Source organism: Lolium rigidum, chromosome 1, assembly GCF_022539505.1.
Source record: "Lolium rigidum isolate FL_2022 chromosome 1, APGP_CSIRO_Lrig_0.1, whole genome shotgun sequence".
NCBI classification, from domain to species: Eukaryota; Viridiplantae; Streptophyta; class Magnoliopsida; order Poales; family Poaceae; genus Lolium; species Lolium rigidum.
In genome coordinates this window covers 21,858,185-21,865,518 of record NC_061508.1, presented here as the reverse complement: position 1 = coordinate 21,865,518, position 7,334 = coordinate 21,858,185, and the positions used below count along the sequence as shown (strand labels likewise).

Here is a 7,334-nt window from a genome sequence, read left to right as displayed (position 1 = left end):
TATCGAAAAAAGATTTAAAAAAATTTACGAGAGAGAGAGGGGTCGGGGTGGCTGCAGGAGAGAAATAGAAGGCTTTGTATCTGCAAGGTCGACGCACCTCAGTTGGCGTCAAATAGTCTTTACCGAATTGAGACATTGCCACGTGTGACTTTTTAGACCCGCGGCCTGCGGCCAGGACATTCGGCGCCAAGTTCCTTTGGTACCATCATACTCAGGTCGTGAGATTCCGAAATAGTTTCTAGGAGGGGTGAGAGGAGGGAGTTGTTTTAAAAAAAAAAGGGGCAGATTTGTAAAAACAAATCCTCTCCCGCGTTCTAAATCCCGGGCCTGTACAAATCCCCAGTCCCGGCCCAGCATGCCATGGCCGGCGAGATGCTTGACCCCGACGGAAATGCCCGCTACGCCTGCGCACAGCCACCGTCGCGGCACCCCCGTTTCCTCGATCGTTCGCTTATGGCGAGTTCCCACGGCGGGCGGTCTGGTTGCTCCAGCCGGCGTCGCCACCGCGACGTTGGATCTGAGTATCCGACGCTAACGGCGGGCGCTACCTCCTCCGCGGCCGTATTTGGCCACCGCGCCGTACTACGCTCAGGGCGACCTGCAGGCCGTGGAAAGGTACGGGAAATCCTAGTCATATGATGCAATTGTTTGCTTATTGTGTCCGACGCGTATGATAGTCTTACCGGAGGAACCTCGTACTTGGAGGCGTTTTTTTTATCGTTGTTGCTGGAGAGCTTGTAGTGCAAGATCCAAGACTTCAGAGAAATTAGGACTTGGGAGTTAATTAAAGCAGACCTGCATGTAGCTCGTTCAATTCGATGTTTTCTAGGAGTACTAAGTTTCTTCTGGAACAGATGTAAGCACACTTTTTTTACACTTGTGCATTGCTGAAACAGAAAAAAACAATCCACTTGTATCATGTAGTGAACTTTGATTCACCGCGTTACATGTGTGATCAGGGACAAAGCGATTTTATATGCACTTAATTGCTTGGCTGACTTGGAGGTCTCACAGTGATGGCACGAATGAATCAAATTCACCAAGTAGCTGTAGATGCATGGGAGAAATAGTCTGTTTTTGGTGGCAAATAAGGATTATAGTGATATTTAATTATATTCAAGGCTATTTCTAAATAAAATCTTTGTTTCAAGATGTAAAATGGAACATATACATGAAGGTGTTGCTTGGACAACAGGAAAAAGAACATCAAGTGTAAATCGCTAAAAAACGATGTGTTGTAGTGGGCAATAATATGACGATTCTATCCCCACCAACCTGATATTACAGCTTAGAAGTTGCATATAAAACCCCAAATGACAAATATATACAAACTTAAACAAGCTGGTATATGTTATTTTTGGGTTCAAGGCAGTATTTTCCCTACAATTTCTAGAATGAGAACACAAATAAACATGGAGTCTGTAGTTCACACTTCGTAGTGACTCCATATTTGTCTATTCCCCGGCATAGATGAATAATTCGTCATATTTTTTTTATCTGTATCAAAACTTGAATTTAAATTCTCCTGTGATGGTAAAAGACTTAAATCAGAGAATAACTAAGAGCATACCGACTTCTTATTTAATGTTATATAACACAAGCATTAATTTTATTTCTTCATCTGATTCAGATATCTGTGGGTTGAAATATTTGTTTTAATAATGGGATCAAACTTAAATATCTAGTGATCAATTCTGTACAATTGGAGGCCTAAGGGATTTTCCCTAAGGCCTTGTTTGTCACTAGAGTTTTTGAGGGAATTAGGGGGATACTACGTTACTCAGTATTGTGTGAAACCCCTACCTTGACCCAATCCCTATAAAATCCCATCCCAATCCACTAGGTAGGATAGAGTATTGGGGATTTAAAAAAATACACTAAGAATTGGAGAAAAGTGGGGATTAGCGGGGATTAAACTCGCTCAATAGTCTAGTACCAAACATGCTTTCAGGAGAAAGTGGGGATTTGCGATTTGGTGGGGATTATCCCCACTAATCTGATAATCCCCACAAAAAATCTAGTGCTAAACAAGGCCTAAATGGTGTTTAGACTGGAGTGTGGCTTTGGCATATTTTGGAAGAAATCGAATACTACGTATATGTTACTTACTCATATGCTATATTAGTTTTTTATTTGATTTTTTTGGGCCAAATGACCCATTGTTATAACATGCATCTAGCACAGATAGATTGGTATATACATGATATGTCTTGGTCATTGACTACAAGTCAGAATATTTTGCTACTTATTGCCGCCATCCTAACCCTGCAACATAGTACTACCACTTATGGAACTGGGTCTTCTGGGAGCATCAGCATGGCACAGCCTGGATGCCCAGACAAGTGTGGCAACATCAGCATTCCATACCCATTTGGCACCGGAAAAGGCTGCTTCCAAGAACCCTTTAATGTGACATGCAACGAGACAGGGGCATATCTGGCCTCAACTGAAGTTAGGGTACTAGACATCAATCCTACCCTTGGTGAGGTTCGTGTTCAGAATCCACACATAACATGGCAATGCAACTACACCAACGGTACCACTAGCAGTGGTGGGTTGGACGATGTCTTGAGATTGGATCCTTTTCATAAGGTTTCCAACTCCAAAAACAAGTTGACATCAATCGGCTGTGGTACGCTTGCAATGGTTGTGGGACTCACCAAGGGCAAGAAACAGCTTGAGTACTTGACCGCTGACTCGTGTTTTTCATTCTGCATTGATGCAAGCAGCGTTGATGATGGCACACGGTGCTCTGGCTTGGGTTGCTGCAAGGCCCCTGTTTCGGGAAACGTCAGCTCCTTCAGCACCCAATCTGCACCAGTGCCACCTATATACAACTCTACCATCAAGTCTTTCAGTCCATGCGGCTACTCCTTTGTTGTCGAGGAGGATCGATTCAAGTTTGATCGTTCCTATGTCAACTCTACAATTTTTTTAAACAAATACGCTGATGGGTTTCCTCTGGTGCTTGATTGGGTTGTTGGTAATGGAAGCTGTTCGGAAGCCATATCAAGATGGGATCACAGTATGCATGCCAAGCCATGAACAGCGAATGCGTTAATGTGTCCAATGGCCCCGGTTACCGCTGTAACTGCTCTCAAGGTTATGCCGGCAATCCCTACCTACAAGGAGGGTGCCAAGGTACGGTTATACATTGCTGAAAGTCCACATTTGTTCTTCTTTATGTCTGCTTATTTTTTGTTGATTGGGATTTCTGTTGATTCATGTTGATAATGCCCTCACAACCTTGAAACTACAGACATCAATGAGTGTGAATCTCCAAACAAGTCCTTGTATCCTTGCAAAGGTAAATGCACAAACACCGATGGAAACTACACCTGTTCATGCCCATCAGGATTCAGAAGCGACGATCCAAAGAGCATACCCTGCGTTCAAGCTGACCGAAACCAAACTCTGAAGGTTGTCTTAGGTAATGGATTGTTGGCAATCAAAAAAATTGCACTTTTTAGGCGGGAAATCCATTTTGACTCATTAGTGTATAGGTACCCACTGTCTAAAGATGCTTTTCAAAATGTTCAAAAAATTCCAAAAAAGTATTACGATGTGCATCAGATATTCTTTGGTTGTACACACAGTTTCACAGAAAAAGTTTATTTTTTGTGGCTTGTGTAAAAAAGACAATTTGGGTGCTCCAAAATAGTTTTTTTAGGAGACATGTTTTGTCTTTTCTACATAGCCCGCAAAAAAATGTTATTTTTCCATGAAACTTTGTGTGCGAACAATAGAATGTCCGGATGTACAACATGGATTTTTTGTCCGAATTTTTTGAGATTTTGAAATCTGTTTAAAATACATTTTTATAATAGGTCCTTTTTAGGCCTGTTACATAAGTCCAAGTTGCACTGTTATTTTTTCCAAAACCTCGTGGGCAAGGTCAAGTGTAGTTTGTATGCATGGCATATAACAAAGCAATGACACAATATGTCGCACTATTTTTTTTTAACCAAAACGTGGGCAAGCTCCCTTTTTAGACTTGTTACATAAGTCCAATTGCAGTTTGTATGCATGTCATATAGCAAAGCAATGGCACAATATGTTGCACTTTTTTTTTTGCCCGGAATGTGGGCAAGGTCACTAGTTGAACTGATGTTAATAAAATGTCATGATTTTTAGGGATGGACCAGGCTACACGGTGCCCGGTTACCAGATAGTCTTATAGAGTGTCCCCTTGTCTAAAAAGGAAATTTACTAAAAGTAGAAAGTGGCCCGGAAGCTGAAAACACCATTTACTAAAAAGGAAAAAAGGGGACCACGCTCGCCACATGCAGCCATCCGGTTTTTGCGGGAGCATACGCCTGACAAAAAAAAATGACCCAGACTTTTTTTGATTCTCCGGTTTAGAATCAATATTAACATGTCAAAAATTAGAGTTTAACTACACAAATTTACATCTCGGTAAATAAATTAGTGTTTGTGATTCGAAATGAGGATGTAGAAAAACAGCGGCGAATGTATAAAAATGAAAGAAACTACATCCAAAAAAGAATGAAATGTTTGGCGAACCAACTATTGTTACATCCAAATGAGGGGAGAACCTACTAATCAAGATCTGCACTGGATGTAGAAAAAACGAAAAGAATTACATCCAAATCTGGGGTGAATCAACTATTGTTACATCCAAAATCAAAGGAGTAACTACTAATCAAAATCCTGGATGTAGAAAAAGTAAAGAAAATACATTCACCGCTGCCATCATTCTGCATGTAAAAAAGAGATCAAAAAAGTACATCCAGATCTGAGGTGGGAGATGGGGATATCGCCCCTCATCTTCGTCTTCCCGGGAAAGACGCTGGCACGGTGGGGCAGGCTCGGCCTCAGCCCCGTCGGAGGCGCAGATGCGGCAGCCGCCGGCACCGCCGAGGGGCAGGTAGAGGTAGCTCCTCCTCATCCTCCCACGTGCTCATCCGTCGCCGGCGACGCCGCTCCACTTGGTGGTGTTGGCGGCAGCAGCTCCGGGAGCGGTCGCGGATGGCGGTTCGTCGGCACCACCCCGAGTCCACCATGGCCGCCGCCCTTCGTCTCGAAAGCGCGGAGGACTTGCGATTCCGCCTCACGCCGCACCACCACGAACGCCATGGCCGCCGCAGCTTCTCCTCTAGAGCACGAGCACGGGCACCACCACCGCCTCACGCCGAGATCTGGATCCTAGCGATGGGGGTGGGGAGGAGGTGTAGGGCATGGGGAGGAAAAGGCGAGCCAGAGCTCGACGGCCGGAGCCCGGAGAGCCGGAGAGGGCCTTGCGCTTGAGTTCATGGCGGTGAGGGCAGAGTGCGGTGGGTGTGGGGATTGAAGACAATTTGATTAGAGAAGACGTTGTGCAGTTGTGCAGTGCAACCTCGCGTTTTCTAGATGGATTCCTTCCACGCACTAGAACGTGGTCCCCACCACATGGCAAGTCATCAAAAATCAACCACATGATTGAATCAGACGGAGCAGAACAGCGCGCACTCCCTAAGACAACGTGGAGCTCAGTCAAGAAATAGATTTTGCGTTTAGGGATATGCATCAGTGTCGTGTTCCTCATGGTATGTATCTTCGCTCTACGGGCTGAGTATCAGAAAAGGAAGCTTACGAAAGAGAAGGAACGATTCTTCGATCAGAATGGTGGCCAGATACTCTATCATCAAATCATGTCGAAACAAGTTGATACTTTGAGAATATTCACGCAAGCTGATCTGAAGAAGGCTACAAATGATTATGACGAGAGCAGAGAACTGGGCAGGGGCGGTCACGGCACCGTCTACAAGGGCATTCTCAAGGATAACAGGGTAGTGGCTGTGAAACGCTCAAAGATCATGAATGTGACTGAAACCGATGAATTCGTGCAGGAGATCATTATACTTTCACAGACCAACCACCGGAATGTGGTCAGGCTTCTTGGGTGCTGCTTAGAGGTGGAAGTACCCATACTAGTCTATGAATTCATCCCCAATGGCACTCTCTTTGAGTTCATTCATCGTAACTACAGAAGTCCACCTCCCTCACTGGATACCCGTCTCAGGGTCGCTCAAGAATCTGCCGAAGCACTGGCATATTTGCATCTTTCCATGAACCGTCCTATAGTCCACGGAGATGTCAAGTCCATGAATATTCTCTTGGATGAAAACTACATGGCGAAAGTGACCGACTTTGGAGCATCAAAGACGCTCCCCAAGGATGAGGTTCAGTTCATGACATTGGTGCAGGGCACCATGGGCTACCTGGACCCCGAGTACCTGCAAGAGCGGCAGCTCACAGAGAAGAGCGACATTTACAGCTTCGGGGTCGTGCTGCTGGAGCTGATCACAGGGAAGACGGCGATCTACCACAATGGCCCCAAGGAAGGCAAGAGCCTCGCTTCGTCCTTCCTTCTGGCGATAAAGGAGGAGAGCCTCGAGGGCATACTGGACCCAAGCATAGTGAGTGCCGGGATGGAAATGCTGCTGAGAGAAGTGGCCGAGCTTGGGAGGATGTGCTTGAGCGCCAGAGGGGAAGAGAGACCTTCCATGAGCCAGGTGGCCGACAAGTTGAAGGCTCTGCGAAGCACCTGGAGGGAGAAACTGGTACTCGAGCATGGCAAGACGGAGTATTTGGTCTTGCGCTCGTCACCTGCAGGTTCGGGGCTACATGATTCTCCGTTATCGACCTTGTGCTCAACTATGTTGCACATTTCTGAAATAGGTATAGAGACACCCAGATAATAGTTCAATTGATTATACCATGTGAGTAGTACTGTAGTAGTACCAAGATAATTTGTACGTGTTAGAGGTGTGTGGAGATTCTGTGTGTACTATATGTAGTCGTCCTGTATTTGTGGTACCAAATATGTGTAGAGGTTTACACCATTTATGTCCCAGTGTTGGTTACGTTGGCAAGGAATATTTGAGCTTTTTTCAGATATTATTTTGCTTGCAGCTTTTCGTTCATGCCTTCAGACAATTTTTTTGTAATAATTTTGATAGTGAAATGCATTCATCATTGAGTTCTCATTTCTATAATTTTGACACACTTTACATATGTCCACACCACTGAATAAACGGTCTTACAGTGGATAGCTAATTAGCTATGGTGGAATGGTTCTTGGAGGTGTGTCAGTCTCTATGCTGAATGTTATGAATGGCGATGACAAGCGTTCTGTCTGTCGACTGGCCTCCTACCTTCTATGAAAGTTTTTCGGTTTGATGATGAGTTGTCGTTGATAGGTGGTACGTCCGGGATCGCTACTGCATGGTCCATTTCTCAAATTTTGCATTCAATCTGCAAAAATCATACTACCAGATAGGGCAAATTGCATTTTTTTGCCATTAATTAGTCAATAGTGGATAATTATAGGA

General features: G+C 44.6%; 1 pseudogene; it reads left to right on the top strand.

The window, feature by feature from the left end:
- Positions 1-2,205: 2,205 nt before the first annotated feature.
- Positions 2,206-6,701, top strand: LOC124669127 (annotated as a pseudogene).
- The last annotated feature ends 633 nt before the right edge of the window (positions 6,702-7,334 follow it).